This window comes from Arvicanthis niloticus, chromosome 24 (assembly GCF_011762505.2).
Source record: "Arvicanthis niloticus isolate mArvNil1 chromosome 24, mArvNil1.pat.X, whole genome shotgun sequence".
Lineage (NCBI taxonomy): Eukaryota > Metazoa > Chordata > Mammalia > Rodentia > Muridae > Arvicanthis > Arvicanthis niloticus.
The window spans coordinates 35,962,324-35,980,285 of NC_133432.1; the positions used below are offsets into that span (position 1 = coordinate 35,962,324).

Consider the following 17,962-nt stretch of genomic DNA (forward strand, 5'->3'; position numbering starts at 1 on the left):
GGATGTGGGAGAGAGAGAGAGAGATAATAAATTGATAAGGGCACACATTTCCAGGCAGTAGGTATCAGCAATTGTGCCTAGAGGCAATTTCTAAAAGTGATGGAGCAGATGGGTCTTTTATCTGAGGATTCAAGAGTCTCCAAAGTGGGCTGGTAACTGGACCCTTCCAGGAGCAAAGACAGGTAGAAAAGGAACCCAGGAGTGGGCTGGTTGTGACAGATCTCAGGGCAAAGTCAGGTGGAACAAAAGGGAGCCAGGAGAGGCCAGAGCCTGGGCAGCAGCTCCTGGGTAAAAGCAGAGTGTGCTTATAAAACTACATACAACAGACAGGCAAGAGCTTTGGGGACAACCCCCACTCCAGTTGTTGGGGGACCCACATGAAGACTGAGCTGCACATTTATTACATATGTGCGGGTGTTGGGAGGCTAAGTCTTTGGTTGGTGAGAGCTCCCGAGGGTCCAGGCTGGTTGACTCTGTTGGTTTTCCTATGGAGTTTCTATCCCCTTCGGTGCCCCCAGTCTTTCCCCTAGGTTTTCCATAAGAATCCCTGAGCTCTGTCCAGTGTTTGGCTGTGAACCTCTGCATCCAACTGAGTAAGCTTCTGGGTGGAGCCTCTTATAGAACAACCATGCTTGGCTCCTGTCTGCATGCTTCACAGAGTATCATTAATAGTGTCAGGGATTGATGCGTGCTCATGGGATTGGCCTCAAGTTGGGCCTTTATTAGTTGACCATTTCATCAGTCTGTGCTCTATCTTTGTCCCTGCATTTTTTTGTAGACAGTCTAAATTTTGGGTCAATAATTTTGTGGGTGGGTTGTTGTCCTTATCTCTCTGCTGGAGGTCCTACCTGGCTATAGGAAATGATGCCTTCAGGTTCCATATCCCAATTGCCATGCTTCTCAGCTAAGGTCCCCACAGTGATTTCTGAGTGCCTCCCTTATCCCAGGTCTCTGGCAGGTCCTAGAGATGCCTCTCTTCAATCTCCTCCCCAAGTGCAGATTTTCATCCACTCTCCTGACCCTCTGGCTCTCCTGTCTCTCTCCACACCTGATGCTGAACCCTCTGGCCCACCACTACATTCCAGGGCACATGCTTTTAATCCCAGCACTTAGAAGGCAGTGTCAGGCAGATTTCTCTACAAGTTCAAGACCATCCTGGTCTATAGAGCAGTTCTAGGACAGCCTGGGATTCATAGTAAAGCCCAATCCTGAAAAACAACAAAAAAAGTATTTATTTTATATTTACTTATTTATATGTGAGTATATATGTGTGTGGGCTGAAGAGATCAGAAGACAACCTGTGGGAATTCACTCTTTGATTCCATCACATAGATGCTGGGAATTAAAGTCAGGTTGTCAGATTTGGAGACAGGTGACTATATCCCCTGAGCAAACTTGGGAGTCTACAAATTTTTCATTCATTGTTAGTGTGATGGCTGATACCCATATTGTTTTCTGTGCTAGCCATCTTGAGTTTGGGTTGAATCCCAGTTGTCATAGAGTATCCTCTTGTGCCCTCTGTCACTGGGTTTTGTTTGCTACTATTTAGCTTATGATTTTTTTGTGTGTGTGCATAGTGATTCTCACAAGAAAGGCTCACATATTTCCCTTTGTTTTTCTCTTTTATTGAGTTTGATTTGGAGCAAGTTATAAATGGGTTGGGCAGGGTACCTTCCATATGAAGTCTCTGGGTTAATATGGCTTTGTAAAAATTTTTGACTTTTATTTAAAAAAATAAAAAAAAATCTAGTAACAATCACTTTGGGCAAGTTTATTCCTCAGCTGTAGGTCTCTACTTCTGTAACATGGGGATTAGAGATACAAAGAGACAGTACAGGCATATATACACACATAGGCATAGGCAGACAGACAGACAGACAGACAGACAGACACACACACACACAGAGCATATGAAGTCATCCTTTATACATTGTTCATGTTGTTAATACACCAGTTGGAGAATTTGACTGATGCAAAGTTAGCTTTCTATCTTTCTCCAAGCAAATAGAGTATGCATAGCTCTCAAGATTGACTATGTCTTGGTCTCATCTTCTCCCTGATGCCCTGGACCTAGTTTTCCAACCATAGAGATATTTACATTTAAAAGTATCCTGGGTTATAAAGGGTTGGAACTACAACAGGTGGATGAACATGCACCTGATTTCTCATAGGCTGTGAGGCATTTTTGTTTTGTCACTAGGATTTTGGCCCAGTGGGGATTATGAGCAAAGCTGTCTCTATATCTAAGGATGAGGAATGGAAGAGATATCGAGCCTCATTGTCTCCCACGTTCACCAGTGGAAAACTAAATGAGGTGAGTGAAATTCTCTTAACTGTAGCCTATGTGACTGGAGTCTTCACCTAACTGTGGATGCTTTTCTGTTTTGTTTTGTTTAGATGTTCCCTGTCAGAATGGAGACATTTTGGTAAAGTACTCGAGGCAAGAGGCAGAGAAAGGCAAGCCTGTTTCTGTGAAAGAGTGAGTGCTGGCCCTTGCCTGGGCCTGCTGCCTTGAGCAGACACCTGCCTGGTTTGCTTCTGTGTGGACACCAAATCTGGAGACATCCTAGAAGATACACTGCACTCAGAGAAGTGGACACCCAGCTGGTCTGCTACTGTGGAGACACCACATCCTGAGACATCCTAGAGGAGCCACTATACTCAGAGCATCTGGAACTCAGGATTAAAAGATCAGAGACATCTGGACCCCTAGGAGATCAGATACAAGCAAGATAACTGGAAAGGCAGGCTCCAGTCAGAGACAGTGAGTACAGGCAGCACTAGAGTTAACCAGATGTCGAAAGGCAAGTGCAAGAACGTAAGCTGTTGGGAGCCGCAGTGCTAAGATGGCGCGGACATCCTGTCCTCCCACTAGTAAACAATTGACTGCGCAGTTGCAAAAGGCAAAAGGCGCGCCAAAGTCACTGCCCATCCCGGGGCGTAATATGGGGTGATGAGTGAACAGCCAATCAGAAGTGAACACGCCACTCTAGGGTATATATAGCAGTGCCATTCCCGGGCTTGGGGTCTTTTCCGCTTTTGCTGTTACAAGAAGTAAAGCCTCGTCTGTAGTGATACCCGATTACTGCCTTCGTGTCCTTATTCGCTGGCGAAGGGGACACAGAAGAGGTGCGCGCAACAACTGGTGCCGAAACCCGGAAATTTTCTAGGTGCGGCGGAATTTCTAGGCGCAGCGGAGGAACCCCGAGACTCGAGGAAGGTTGAAAGACTGCGGGTGTGCGAGGTACACCTTTAGGAGATATGTCTAAAGTAGGGGTTGTGGCAAGTGGATTTAAATCCACCACAGCCACTCCATTAATTAGCCTCTTGCTTATATTGCAATTGTTTTATGGCTACTTGGGCATATCAGAACTAAAGTGTGTTAGCAGGCTACAGAGAAGGCCTGGTCATAAAATGGGGTGTTCAAAGGGAACACGGACTGCTGCAGAGTCCATGGAACCACCGGCAGGTGGGGAGAGTTTGGAGGAAAAAAGAATCCTCGTTTATAAAAAAATCTTTGGGGGAGCGTCTGGGTTCCGCTACATGCGGTGGGCAGAGCAGCCAGGCGGTGGTGGTGCACGCCTTAATCCCAGCACTTGGGAGGCACAGGCAGGCAGAGGATGCCGCGGCAGATGCAGCCGCCTCTCGTGGGAATGGGAGGCTGCCAGATTGCCTAGGGGCGTGCTGCGGGCCGGGAGGAGAGGCTGTTTGTGCTTATTTCACAGGTGAAAACAATTTAATTTGGGTCCCTGGCTCATGGTGGCAGCGCGGGCGGCTCTCGGTGGCTGAGCCGAGAGTCCATCCCTCCTTCAGCCCCTCTCGCCTTCCGGAGCGCAGCCGCGATGGCGGAGCTGGCCACGGCGCCTGGAGATGTGGGCGCAGAAGGCGGAGCTGGAGCTGTCTGAGGAAGCTGGATTACAAGATTTCGGCTCTGACTCTCCTGCCATTTGTGGATGAGTATACCGCTGTGGGCCTTGGTCAGATCTTAAACTGTTCCAGAGGCTTTTAGTTCAAATTTAAGGTTTTAAATAAAAGCAAATTCACACAGTCCAGGCCGGTGCCTGGAATCAGCAGGCAGAGGGAGGTTAAGTGCATTTACATTTGAATTAGGACATGCAGGCCTTGGCCACAGAAGCCCAACTGCTAAGTTTTGTTCTGAGTCTTCACAGACCAGATCCTAGAAATGTGCTTATAAAATATGGTTCAAATTATTTTAATTCCTTTATATTCAAAGTTGCTAAAAATAAGATGCTTTAGATTCCTCTAATGTGTATAACAATTGTTAGAAAATAAGATCGGCTTTTATCCGATATTCTCATGGGACAAAAAAGATTGGTTATTAAATTAATCCAAAATAAAGTTCAAATTTAAGATTTATACAACATAACTTGTCTTCTCCAGCTACCATTTCAATAAATGTTTACATAAAAGATATTTTTATACCATCCCTTTACATTTCTGGTAAAAGAGAGGTTTAAGGTTTATAGATAATAAATTTATTCATAATGTTTAAGAGCCCATGAAGCGATATTTGTTAAAAATAATTGCTTCAGAAAATGGGTAATGTTTTATATATATATATAAATATAAATATAAATATAAATTTTGTTGTTGCTTTAATACAAAAGGGTAAGAGGTTAAATCTTTTGGTGTGTATTATTCATATGTGATATTTTATTAGTGGATTTCTCTAAAGAAATTTTTTCTGCAAGCTATTGCTTTAATATAGCGAGCTTTAAGAATTTTTTAAAATACTTGTTAGTTCAAAAAAGATTCAAAGACAGTGTCTTTCAATATTTGAGATAAATTGGAGGTAGAGAGATAGCTCAGCCATTAAAGGCTGGACTTAATTTAAAATATAAAGTGTAAACTCCCAGCAACCACATGGTAGCTCACAACCATTTGTGGTGGGGATCTAACGCCATCTTCTGGCTTGTGAGTGTACTTACAAAGGAAAATAGTTTACTTTTAATCTTGATTTGCTCTTAGTGATTTTTAAAAGTTGCTTAGAGATATTATTTGGCTAAAACCTCATCTTAAGCTTACCATAGGAGGATTTAAACCTCTGTTTAATGTTTTCAAAGGGATACAAGTCCTAAACTAAATCATATGTGCATCCTCTTGAGTTTATCCTGCTTCAACACAATTAAATTATGTGTTGTAGCCACTGTTTAAAATGTTAAAAGGGGTGTATCTGCCTTTGTCTTGTTAAATATGGTTCATAAAGTACAAAATGTTTCGGCTACAAGATTTAATATCTCTAGCCATTTAAATAACATTAAAATTAATAAGGTGTTTGGGAATACATCTGCACAACCGGTGTTGGTGTGTGTAGACCCTTTATTTTTCTTTATGTTATCCAACTTTCAGAATAATTCTGATATCTTAGATTGTAAAAATGTTACATGCTTTTAGCACAAGGCTAGAATGGATCACTAGACCTAGCCTTGGTTGTGCATGTGCCTACCTTTGTGCCCATCCCAGTACATCATTATGGAGACTTAAAATAGACTTTGGTCAATCAGAGAGTTGATTGGCTCCGAGCCCATGTGGAGCAGCTCACAGATGTGGTTCAAATAAGCTGCGTGTCAACAACCCCACATCCAGGTATTACACCTCTGAGATTTGTGAATGATACATTTATTCAAAGCCACAATCTTTCTGCTTATTTAAAAAAGGAGTTGGACTGGGAAGTTGGACCAGGTGCAACAGCAATTGCAGATTCGGATTTTGAGCCTTGATGGAACTCGAGTGGACCCTGTTACCCCTGGCGATTTTACTTCTTGGCCTACTTTTTTTTTTCCTTCTTTCTTTCTCCCTTTCTTAAAGGGTGGGAATAGGCCTGTTTGGTGCAGCCCTATGTTGTGGATTAGTGTTCATGATGGTTGGTCTGTAAGCTCAGAGCCCAACAAAAACGTGACAAGGTTGCTATCGCCCAAGCACTAGTAGTCTTGGAGCAAGCATCTCCCCCTGAAATTTGGCTATCTAGGCCAAGAAAGTAGCTGATGACTGAGACCCTCAGTCTATGCACCCCAAGGGTTCAGCCCATTGCACTGGGTCGATGAGAGGTCTAAGTCCAGCCAGCCCTTGCCTGAATAACTGGTACCTGAATATTTAGAGGTGTTTGCGAGTGGGTACTTGACAGGGAATGTTCCACAAGTGTGGATAGATTTCCCAAAAGTATGCCTGATTGCACAAAGGTTTGATGCCAAGAAACCTCCCCTGGTGGCGCCCCAGGGTGGAGGCTCCCTTTCCCTGTCAAAAGGCATCGAGATGGGTATGGGAAGTAAACCCACTACAATATCTCATTTTGCACAGGGGATCAGGCCTCTGCTTTCCCTCACTGAGTTGGTGCCGCACTTGATAGGCAATAGGCTGTTCCATCTTAAATATATAGATAGGGGGAGATGTTGGGAGCCGCAGTGCTAAGATGGCGCGGACATCCTGTCCTCCCACTAGTAAACAATTGACTGCGCAGTTGCAAAAGGCAAAAGGCGCGCCAAAGTCACTGCCCATCCCAGGGTGTAATATGGGGTGATGAGTGAACAGCCAATCAGAAGTGAACACGCCACTCTAGGGTATATATAGCAGTGCCTTTCCCGGGCTTGGGGTCTTTTCCGCTTTTGCTGTTACAAGAAGTAAAGCCTCGTCTGTAGTGATACCCGATTACTGCCTCCGTGTCCTTATTCGCGGGCGAAGGGGACACAGAAGAGGTGCGTGCAACAGTAAGCAAAAGAATCCAAAGTTACATGGCATTATCAGAACCCAGTTCTCCCATCGTAGCAAGCCCTGAATGCAAGGGAGGATAATAGGGTCATCATCCAAGGGGACTTATTGAACCAACTCTCGAACCAACTTTGCTGCGCCTCTCTATCTTTCTGTCTCTGGTCTAACCTTTCTCTGAGTTTATTCATAGAGTCTCTAATCACTCCTGAATGGTCTACATAGAAGCAACATTCTTCTCTTAGAGCAGCACACAGACCTCCTTTAAGAAACAGCAAGTCTAGTCCTCTTCTATTTTGTAGAACAACCTCTGAGAGGGAAGTCAATGACTCTTCTAACTTTGTTACTGACTGTTCTAGGGCTCTTAAATCTACATCGCTGGGCAGTGGTGGTGCACGCCTTTAATCCCAGCACTTGGGAGGCAGAGGCAGGCGGATTTCTGAGTTTGAGGCTAGCCTGGTCTACAGAGTGAGTTCCAGGACAGCCAGAGCTACACAGAGAAACCCTGTCTCGAAAAAACAAAACAAAACAAAACAAAACAAAACAAAACAAAACAAAACAAAACAAAACCTACATCAATGGCAGCTCTCAACTGATGACAATAGTGAGGTGTCTGTATCAATGTATCGGCACCTGTCTCCACACCTGTGGCCACTCCTAGTCTCAATGTAACAGCTAGAGTCAAGGAAAATAGGCTCTCTGCAGAAGTGTCTAGGGTGTATCTCAAACTCAGTTCAAGAGTACCTGTAGGGTGGTAGTAAACCTGGGGAACTAGCTGGACAAGTATATAAGAATTTTTGTTCTCATCAAAGATAGCAGTGGAGACACATGGTGTTAGCCCAGAGCTACAAGACCACCATTTATCAATCTTAGGCACTAAGTATCTGTTAGCAGGGGTCCTCGGGCTCTATTTTATTGGCTAGGGGGTCTCAAAAAGTTTCTATTTCTTTCAAACACACTTTCAAAGTTGTCTTCTGACTTTTACATATTTTGTGGCACATAGTTGTCTACATACACATAAAATCACATATATAATAAAGAGAAATTGCAAAAGGAACAAATCTGTATAACTCTAGATTCACATTTGAATTTCAATCTTGGAATCATAAGCTGTCATTTAACTTTGGGTGTACACACCCTAAGCCTCAACCTCTAACTGCATTACCCCTGTGTCTCTAGGATGGGGATGTCTCAGGAGTCAAGGCCTGCTGCTCTTTGGCCTTGTAGAATAGCAGGTGACCTTGAGCTGTGTTGCAACCGGCTCTGCTCTACCTGGCTTGAGACAAAAGACTTAATACCTGAATAGTTACTATGTTGCAGCCTACTATGCTCTGCCTGGCTTGGCCTTTCAAAGGCTGTGATGAAAGGCATATACGACCACTGCCTGGCTTCAAACTGCCGCTCCGGTCTTCGGGTCAGGGTCGAGAGAGAGAGAGAGAGAGAGAGAGAGAGAGAGAGAGAGAGAGAGAGAGAGAGGAAGAGACACAAGGAATGGAGACAAGACAGAGGTTCTGCTCAAGTCTTAAGTCTCTTTCATTGTCTCCCGTATTCTCTCTATTGAAGGGAAGTCTGGGGTATTTATAAGCTTTTGCCACATGCCTTGTAGGCACATGAATACCACGTGCCTTGTAGGTGTGGCTGTGACGTAAGCCTTACAGGCATCTATAGCATGGATAGCAGTACACCGTGTGCCTTGCAGGCTTGGATACCACATGTGCCTTACAGGCATGTATGGCATGGATAGCACATGGATAGCACGTGAATCGCATGCCTTGTAGGCATGGATACCACGTGCGCCTTGCAGCTTGGGGCAGTAAACAGCAAAACAAAATATGTGGGATATCAGAGTGTGCTTCCGCTGTTGTAGGCCATTGAAAAACAAGTCTCACATCAGGGTATATGGCTTGAGATGGCTGCAAAGCTGATAGCTGCTTTCTGCTAAAAGTCGGCTCCAAACAGGTGCCCCCCCTTTTAAATTCTTTTCAAAAGGGAAGGCTGGGAAAACTTACAGAAACCATGCCTGCCTTAGGTCAGAGCAAAGACCCTAGCCTCACTTAAGATGGTGAGGCCTCCCAGAGTTATGGGCAAGGGTCTTGAAGTGTTCTCTTACCCGTCATTGACTATCCGGCTTAGCGCGTAAGTTAGGGCTTAATCCTCGTCAGTCTTGATGACAGAGGTTTCAGAGTCCCCTGCTTCCAGCCTGTAATATTGAACCTGTATGGGTTTCATTTGAATAGCATCTATCTGTTGTCGTATAAAAGCCATCAGTTTGTTGAACAGCATGAACCCGAGAGACAAGAGACTTAATGCCTACATAGTTGGTATAAAAGCAACGCTCTTTAAGGCAACACACATCTTCCCCTGTTGGAGAAGTAAAAGGTCTAAGCCTTGTACCCACAAATTTTGAATAGAAGAAATTATAACAATGAAATCCTTGAATTTGCATCAGCTTAGTAACAATTATACAGATTAAGACAGCCTAATATTAACCACCTCAGTCCCCAAGTCCAGGGAATTGGGGCACCGGCTCTTCATTAACTTCTTCAAGCTGAATATGGGCATTGAGATATTAGAAGAGGGATGAGGGGAAGGGTAAATTGATAAGCCTCTGATGTCTGTCTTAACTGCATCCAGCTGGAAGTCCAGGGCATCAGTGAACATGCAGGTGATAAGAAGATTCATTCACGAAGGCTGTGTATTTTGTAATATACAAATCTCAAAAACAAATTTTAGTATCAAGATAATTATTTTGTTTGATTCTCTGGAATCTAGTGTTCTGGAGGCCTACCTCTGTCATGTCTGGTCCATATAATTCTGGAAGACATAACTACTACCTTAATGACCTCATCAGAAAACTCATAGAAAAACCTTTTTTCCCAAATCAGCTTTTTCTTAAGCCAGTAACCAGAAAAACCTTTACATTGACCTTTTATCCAGAGGAAAAATATAACTATATAACTCAGAATCACACCCATTTCGAAAGTTACATCAATTAACATTATCATTCTGCTCAGCTCTCTGCCTAGAGCAACCTTCTATTTATCTATTTATCTGTTTGGCTCTCTTGACTCAGAGCAGCCTGCAATTTACTACTTTCGTCTTTAAAGCCTTTTTCATCTGTTTTTACTCACTTATTTCTTGCCCCATTTTCGTTACTATGACCTACTGGTCTCCCTACAATCACCTTTGTTTCACCTCTGAATTCAGCCAGCTCCATCAGTTGACTGGTTCTCCAGCACAGGAGTTCTTTCTCTTACTCTGTGTTTTAAGCGAGGCCATCTATTAGGCCCATAACCAGGACAGGCTTTTGTCTGTCCGGTTATTGCCTCAGGCCACTGAGTCTCCCTTTTGGTGTCCTGGGCAATGAATATTTACAGCTGCTGGCTTCATCAGGGCTTCCTCTCTTGGTATTTAGCCCTGCAGACATGGGCTGTGGCAAAAGCATACCTGCAGTCCATGTAGATGTTGATTTTCTTGTCAGCCCCAAGTTCCAAGGTTGCTCTTTGCACCAATGAGCCCAGGGGTGGGGAGTCAGCCCAGATGACATTTGTGTCCACCACAGTAGCACTGGCTTGTCTCCCATCTGTAAAGCAGGTTACCTCGGCTCCCGGCTGGAGTCAGTAGGAGAAGCCTTTCCTCTACCCATGAGTTCTTGTCAGCTAGTTGCAGCCCGTAGGGTAGAAAGTGTATCTGGGCCCCCATCCTGGGGAGTAAGTTCTCGACCCAACAGAGGGTAGGGACAGTCTAGGATGACCATAAATGAATGGGATATCCAGCCCATCTCTTAGTCCACCATTTTTTTGGGGTAGTCCATGAGTACATTTTGGCCCATTGGCCTGGAGGAGGACCCTGTCTATCTTAATTGCTGTCTTCACACAGAGCTAATATCTTCTCCATTTGGGGTGTTTTTCAAGGCCTGGGATTTCCTGGCCCTGTCTTCTATTTGTTGGGGCCCTCTTCAACCCCGAATATGGCTCCTTCACTTGCAATGTGCACACTGGTCTTTTTCAAGGAGTTTCTTATCTCACTTTGATTGGAGTCCCTCTTCTCTGCTTTCTGTAAATTCTTTTCCTGTCATCTTTCTTTTTCTTCTTCTTTCCCTAGACTTTCTCAGCAACTTACACTAAACCTTTTAATGACTTATCTTGTAGTCTCTCTAGTCTCTGAAGCCTTGTCTATATTGACAGAATGTCTAGAAAGGCTGTGGGCAACTCATCTTATCCCTGCTTAACCTCATGTGCCTTGGTGAAAATTAGTGGGGTCTCATGTAGCTCTCTCTCTCTCTCAAGATCTATCAATGGGATCTGGTGTGGGCCTTTGGGTGTCCCTTACCTTCTGTAACCCACTTTTGACCATGGCCTTATCAATTGATGGGGTCCCCATGTCTGAGGGAACATTCTTTTTCCGGTGTCTCTTCTTGTTCTTCACTCCTGAAGACCAGAACCTACAAGGGTCTTGTGGAAGAAAGGCTTTTATCAGGGAAAAGGGTATTCGTCCACTAGATTTATCTAGGTGACTATATTGGGCACTAGATCTAGGTGTCTGAGGGATCCTGGCCTATCTATTGCTTTGATAACTAACTTACTTTTTACTATAAATTTGTATCTGTACCAAAATGGAGGCCTATTCTTTTGGCTCTCTGACTCAGGACAGCCTGTAACTTCTTGTAGTAGGCAACCTGCCTGACCTGTCTGACCTGCCTGCAGGCAGGTTTGTTGGTTCAGCATCAAGCTGGAGTCAGGTCACATGACTTGTCTCAGCGCTATTTATTCACTCTCTCTTTTTTCAAAATCTCAGCACTATTCACTCATTAATTTTTTTAATAAAAATATAATTATAACTCTCAGGTGAATAATTTTGCTGGGGCTGTTTGTCCAGCTGCCCTGGCTCTACTGCTAGGTTTTTAATCACCTGGGCCCTATCTATCTTCATAGGTGGCAGGTGGAAAGCCACTGATTTGTTATAGCAGCAACCCCAAGGTCCCCAGTACAGTCACACACACCAAATTAGGTGGCGGCCAACTTGCATGGTTGGGTGGTTCAAGGGGGCTGTGCTGGGGAACCATGAGCTGTCTCCCGCCAAGTGTGGGCTGGGCGAGGGCGCCCTCCATGTGGTGTTATCTAGCGAGCACCCTACATGTGGTAGGCGGGCTGTCCAAACCCGAACTGCAGTTGGTGCCCCTTACTAAAGAACCTGCCCGCCTCTCTGCTCTGGAGCAGCACTCTTGTACCTGTGGCTTCATCTCTTTCTCTGCCAGCGGTCATGTTATCTCTTTTTAACTCAGGATGTTTAACACACAGACAATTTGCCAAGAAAACACACAAAAAAACCCAACACAGATAGCTCACCCCTCTCACGGGCGGCACATAAACCAGGTGATACAGACAGTTCTCACCCCTGCCACGGGCACAGAGACCAAGTTACACAATAAAGGCATAGAAAGACAGCCAAAAATCCGCCTGCCTCTGCCTTTCAAGTAAGACTCCAATAACCAGACAACGTGGTCAGTCTTCACAGATTCAGATTTAACAGATTCAGATGACTTTGGCCAGCCTATGCTGGACCAAGTCTAACAAGTTTCTAACACGACAGCAATGAATAACCCAAAAATAGACACAGTGCCATGAGAGCACAACAACCGATGCCCTAGGCAGTGGTGGCCATTTCTGACCTTTTCTCTTTTCCCCATTGTTAACACACAAAAAGACTAACAAAAACCCATCTCAATCACCAGAGGGATTCCACATCCTCTCCGGCACCTAGATGAACCTCCAGATGTCTCTGGGGGTGCAGCAGCTAGTGACCCCACAGCATGTCTACCAGTCACTCATTTATCTCCTCTTGAGACAGAAACAGCTGCCAGTTCGAACCGAAAGTGCACTTTTCAGAAAACAAATAATTCAGACAGATGGGCACAAACAACTTAGAAACCAAATAACTCAGACGAACCAGCACACGAGAAACCTGATGATTTAGACAAACCGGCACATGAGAAACCAGAAACCAGGCAATTTAGACAAAAGGTCACACAACAACCAGACAGAAAACTGCAGTGTTCCCTCACCTCCCCGTGGGGTTCTTGGAGATTAGGGTGGTCACAAAATCCCGGACAAACCCCAAATGAAGACTCCCAAACTCGGGAGACCCTTACTCAATTCTCAGAAAATCACGGCCACCCCAAAATCACAAGACACCGTACCTGGATGCAATCAGCAGAGGTTTATTGGGGAGAGTTGGCTAGTCAACGGTCAAACTGCTCTTCCGTGCAGAAACAGAATTTGACCCCGGCCAGCAAGCTGAGGGGCTTTTTTATAGCATGGGGTGGGGAAAGGGAGGAATTTTCTCGCGGTTACACATGATTGGTTGCATTTTCATGTGGTTACACATGATTGGTTGTTTTATAAATTTTGAACATCAGCGGGTTGTAATACTGGGAAGACCTCAAGGGGGGAGGGGTAATCAAGAACAGTGGAAAGTTAGCTAGTTATTGGAACTACCCAAATGACTTGCATCTTTCTCTGTGGTCAAGAATGTGTCTTCTTGCTTTGGGCCCTCTCCAACCTGAGGCTTGAGGAATGCTGCTCTTCCCTGAATGTATCCCTGGCCAGTGAAGGCTTGAAATCTTACATCCAGTTCTGCTTTCTGGAACCTGCACTCCTTTTGCTCAGGTCTAAGGGCAAAAGAAAAAGCCTGTATATATTTCATAAAATGGTCTTTATAATTTTTCACTCTACAACACAATAATAGTGGGAGATTTCAACACCAATGTCAGGCCGTAGAAGGGTATCCTGGTTCTTGGGTTGTGAGTGTTTGGCCACGTCCCCAGCACCCAGGCTCCTGACATGAGGTCTACTCTCCATTCAACCTGCACCCATCAGTCATGTAGGGCACAGGTAGAGGGTGTGATTAACAGGTCGCCACCTCTAGAGATTAAAATATTAATGAGTTATCTAAAGGCCGGGGGGTGTAGCTAATTAAGTTATTCCCTCCTCTTTCCCCCTCCCTATAAAAGCCAGGCTCCCCTGACTTTTCAGGAGGAGCGCAAACCATCTACACCCATTCACCATGCCATGAACAATAAAAGCTTTGGAAAACTCCTGGACTCCATGTGTCTCCTGGGCCTGCTGCCAGGAACCCTGAACCTTTTTGATGCAGCTGCCGGCCTGGCAGCGGTGGCTGTGTGGATGTGGGATCCTCCACCAGCGGTGTGGGAAGCCTGCTCAGGTCCCTGCCACTGACCCTCATGACTTTGTCCCCGCCACCGGACTCCCCCAATGAGTATTCTCCCACACACTCCACTCTCAGCAATGGACAGATCATGGAAGCAAAAACTAACTGAGACACAATGAAACTAACAGAAGTTATGAACCGATTGAACTTAACTGATATCTATAGAACATTTCATTCTAAAACAAAAGAATATACCTTTTTCTCAGCACCTTCTCCAAAATAGACCATATAATTGGTCACAAAACAGGCCTCAACAGATACAAAAAGATAGACCATATAATTGGTCACAAAACAGACCTCAACAGATACAAAAAGATTGAAATAATCCCTTGTACCTTATCAGACCACAATGGACTAAGGCTGGTCTTTAATAATGACAAAAACAAAGGAAAGCCCACATACACATGGAAACTGAACAATGCTCTACTCAATGATGACTTGGTTAAGGAAGAAATGAAGAAAGAAATTAGACTTTTTAGAATTCAGTGAAAATGGGGACACATCATACCAAAACTTGTGGGACTCCATGAAAGCAGTACTAAGACAAAAACTCATAGCTCTAAGTGCCTACAAAAAGAAACTGGAGAGAGCACACACTAACAACTTGACAGCACACCTGAAAGCATTAGAACATAAAGAATCTAATATACCCAAGAGGAGTAGACGGCAGGAAATAATCAAACTCAGGGCTGAAATCAACCAAGTACAAACAGAAAGAACTATACAAAATGCCAACAAAACCAGGAGCTGGTTCTTTGAGAAAGATAGATAAACCCTTAGCCAGACTAATCAAAGGGCACAGAGACAGTATTCAAATTAATAAAATCAGAACTGAAAAGGGAAACATAACAATAGAAACTGAGGAAATTAAAAACAATCATCAGATCCTACTACAAAGGCCTATACTCTACAAAATTGGAAAATCTGGAGGAAATGGACAATTTCCTAGTCAGATACCAAGTATCAAAATTAAATCAGGAGCAGATAAACCATCTAAACAGTCCCATAACCCCTAAAGAAATAGAAGCAGTCATTAAAAGTCTCCCCACCAAAAAAAAGTCCAGGACCAGATGGTTTTAGTGCAGAATTCTATCAGACCTTCCAGGAAGACCTAATACCAATTCTCTTCAAACTATTCCACAGAATAGAAACAGAAGGAACACTACCCAATTCATTCTATGAAGCTACAGTTACGCTCATACCTAAACTTCACAAAGACCCAACAAACAAAGAGAACTACAGACCAATCTCTCTTATGAATATTGATGCAAAAATACTCAATAAAATTCTGGCAAACCGAATCAAAGAACACATCAAAACAATCATCCATCATGATCAAGCAGGCTTTATCCCAGGAATAAAGGGATGGTTCAATATTCAGAAATCCATCAATGTAATCCACTACATAAATAAACTCAAAGAAAAAACCCACATGATCATCTCACTAGATGCTGAGAAAGCATTTGACAAAATTCAACATCCCTTCATGTTAAAAGTCTTGGAAAGATCAGGAATTCAAGGCCCATACCTAAACATAGTAAAAGCAATATACAGCAAGCCAGTAGCCAACATCAAACTAAATGGAGAGAAACTGGAAGCAATCCCACTAAGATCAGGGACTAGACAAGGCTGCCCACTCTCTCACTACTTATTCAATATAGTACTGGAAGTCCTAGCCAGAACAATCAGACAACAAAAGGAAGTTAAAGGGATACAAATAGGAAAGGAAGAAGTCAAAATTTCACTATTTTCAGATGATATGATAGTATACTTAAGTGACCCTAAAACTTCCACCAGAGAACTCCTAAACCTGATAAACAACTTTAGGAAAGTGGCTGGATATAAAATCAACTCAAACAAATCAGTAGCCTTCCTCTATTCAAAAGATAAACAGGCTGAGAAAGAAATTAGGGAAATGACACCCTTCACAATAGCCACAAATAATATAAAATACCTTGGAGTGAATCTAACCAAGCAAGTGAAAGATCTGTATGACAAGAACTTCAAGTCTCAAGAAAGAAATAGAAGAAGATCTCAGAAGATGGAAAGATCTCCCGTGCTCCTGCATTGGCAGGATTAACTTAGTAAAAATGGCCATCTTGCCAAAAGCAATCTACAGATTCAATGCAATCCCCATCAAATTTCCAAATCAATTCTTCATAGAGTTAGAAAGAGCAATTTGCAAATTCATTTGGAATAACTAAAAACCCAGGAGAGTGAGAACTATTCTTAACAATAAAAGAACTTCTGAGGGAATCACTGTCCCTGACCTCAAACTGTACTACAGAGCAATAGTGATAAAAACTGCATGGTATTGGTACAGAGACAGGCAGGAAGATCAGTGGAATAGAATTGAAGATCCAGAAATGAACCCACACACCTATGATCACTTGATCTTTGACAAAGGAGCTAAAACCATCCAGTTGAAAAAGGACAGTATTTTCAGCAAATAGTGCTGGTTCAACTGGAGGTCAGCATGTAGAAGAATGTAAATTGATCCATACTTATCTCCTTGTACAAAGCTCAAGTCCAAGTGTATCAAGGACCTTTACATAAAATCAGATACACTGAAACTAATAGATGAGAAGGTGGGGAAGACCCTTGAATACTTAGGCACAGGGGAAAAGTTCCTGAACAGAACACCAATGGCTTATGCTCTAAGATCAAGAATTGACAAATGGGACCTCATAAAATTGCAAAGCTTCTGAAAGGCAAAGGACATTGTCAATAAAACAAAACAGCAACCAACAGATTGGGAAAAGATCTTTACCAATCCTACATCTGATAGAGGGCTAATATCCAATATATACAAAAAACTCAAGAAATTATACTCCAGACCACCAAGTAACCCTATTAAAAATGGAGTACAAAACTCAACAAAGAATTCTCAACTGAGGAAACTCAAATGGTCGAGAAGCACCTTAAGAAATGCTCAACATCCTTAGTCATCAGGGAAATGCAAATCAAAACAACCCTGAGATACCACCTCACACCAGTCAGACTGGCTAAGATAAAAAACTCAGGTGATAGTAGATGCTGGCGAGGATGTGGAGAAAGAGAAACACTCCTCCATTGTTCGTGGGATTGCAAGGTGGTACAACCACTCTGGAAATCAATCTGGCAGTTCCTCAGAAAATTAGACATGAGGACCCAGCTATACCACTCCTGGGCATATACCCAGAAGATACTCCAACATATAACAAGGATATATGCTCCACTATGTTCATAGCAGCCTTATTTATAATAGCCAGAAGCTGGAAAGAACCCAGATGTCCTTCAACAGAGGAACAGATACAAAAAATGTGGTACATTTACACAATGAAGTATTACTCAGCTATTAAAAATAATGAATTTGAGAAATTCTTAGGAAAATGGATGAAACTAGAAATTATCATCCTGAGTGAGGTAACCCAATCACAAAAGAACACACATGGTATTTACTCACTGATAAGTGGATGTTAGCCCAAAAGCTTGGAATAGCCAAGACTCAACACACAGACCACATGAAGCTCATGAAGAAGGAAGACCAAGTGTGGATGACTTGGTCCTACTTAGAAGGAATAACAAAAATACTCAAGGGAGCAAATATGGAAAAAAGTGTGGAACAGAAACTGAAGAAGGAGCCACCTGGAGTCCATTCCACTTGGGTAACCATCCCATGTACAGTCACCAAAGGTAGACACTGATGTGGATGGCAGGAAGTGCATGCTGACAAGAGCCTGATATAGCTGTCTCCTTAGAGGCCAATGCTCACAGCTAACCATTGAACTGATCAAGGGGTTCCCAATGAAGAAGCTAGAAAGAAGACTGAAGGAGCAGAAAGGGTTTGTGGCCCCATGAAGAGAGTAACAATACCAACCAACCAGAGCTCCCCAGGGTCTAAACCACCAGCCTGGGAGCACATAGGGAGTGACTCCACTATGTACATGAAGGGGAGGATGGCCTTGTCAGGCATAGGTGGTAGGAGATTATGATCCCATAAAGGCTGAACACTGAGTGGGGGGAAATC

General features: G+C 43.5%; 1 pseudogene; it reads left to right on the forward strand.

Annotated features, from left to right (window-relative positions):
* Window positions 1-2,092: 2,092 nt before the first annotated feature.
* LOC143438124 (cytochrome P450 3A11-like) overlaps window positions 2,093-17,962 on the forward strand; it is a 28,123-nt pseudogene continuing 12,253 nt past the window's right edge.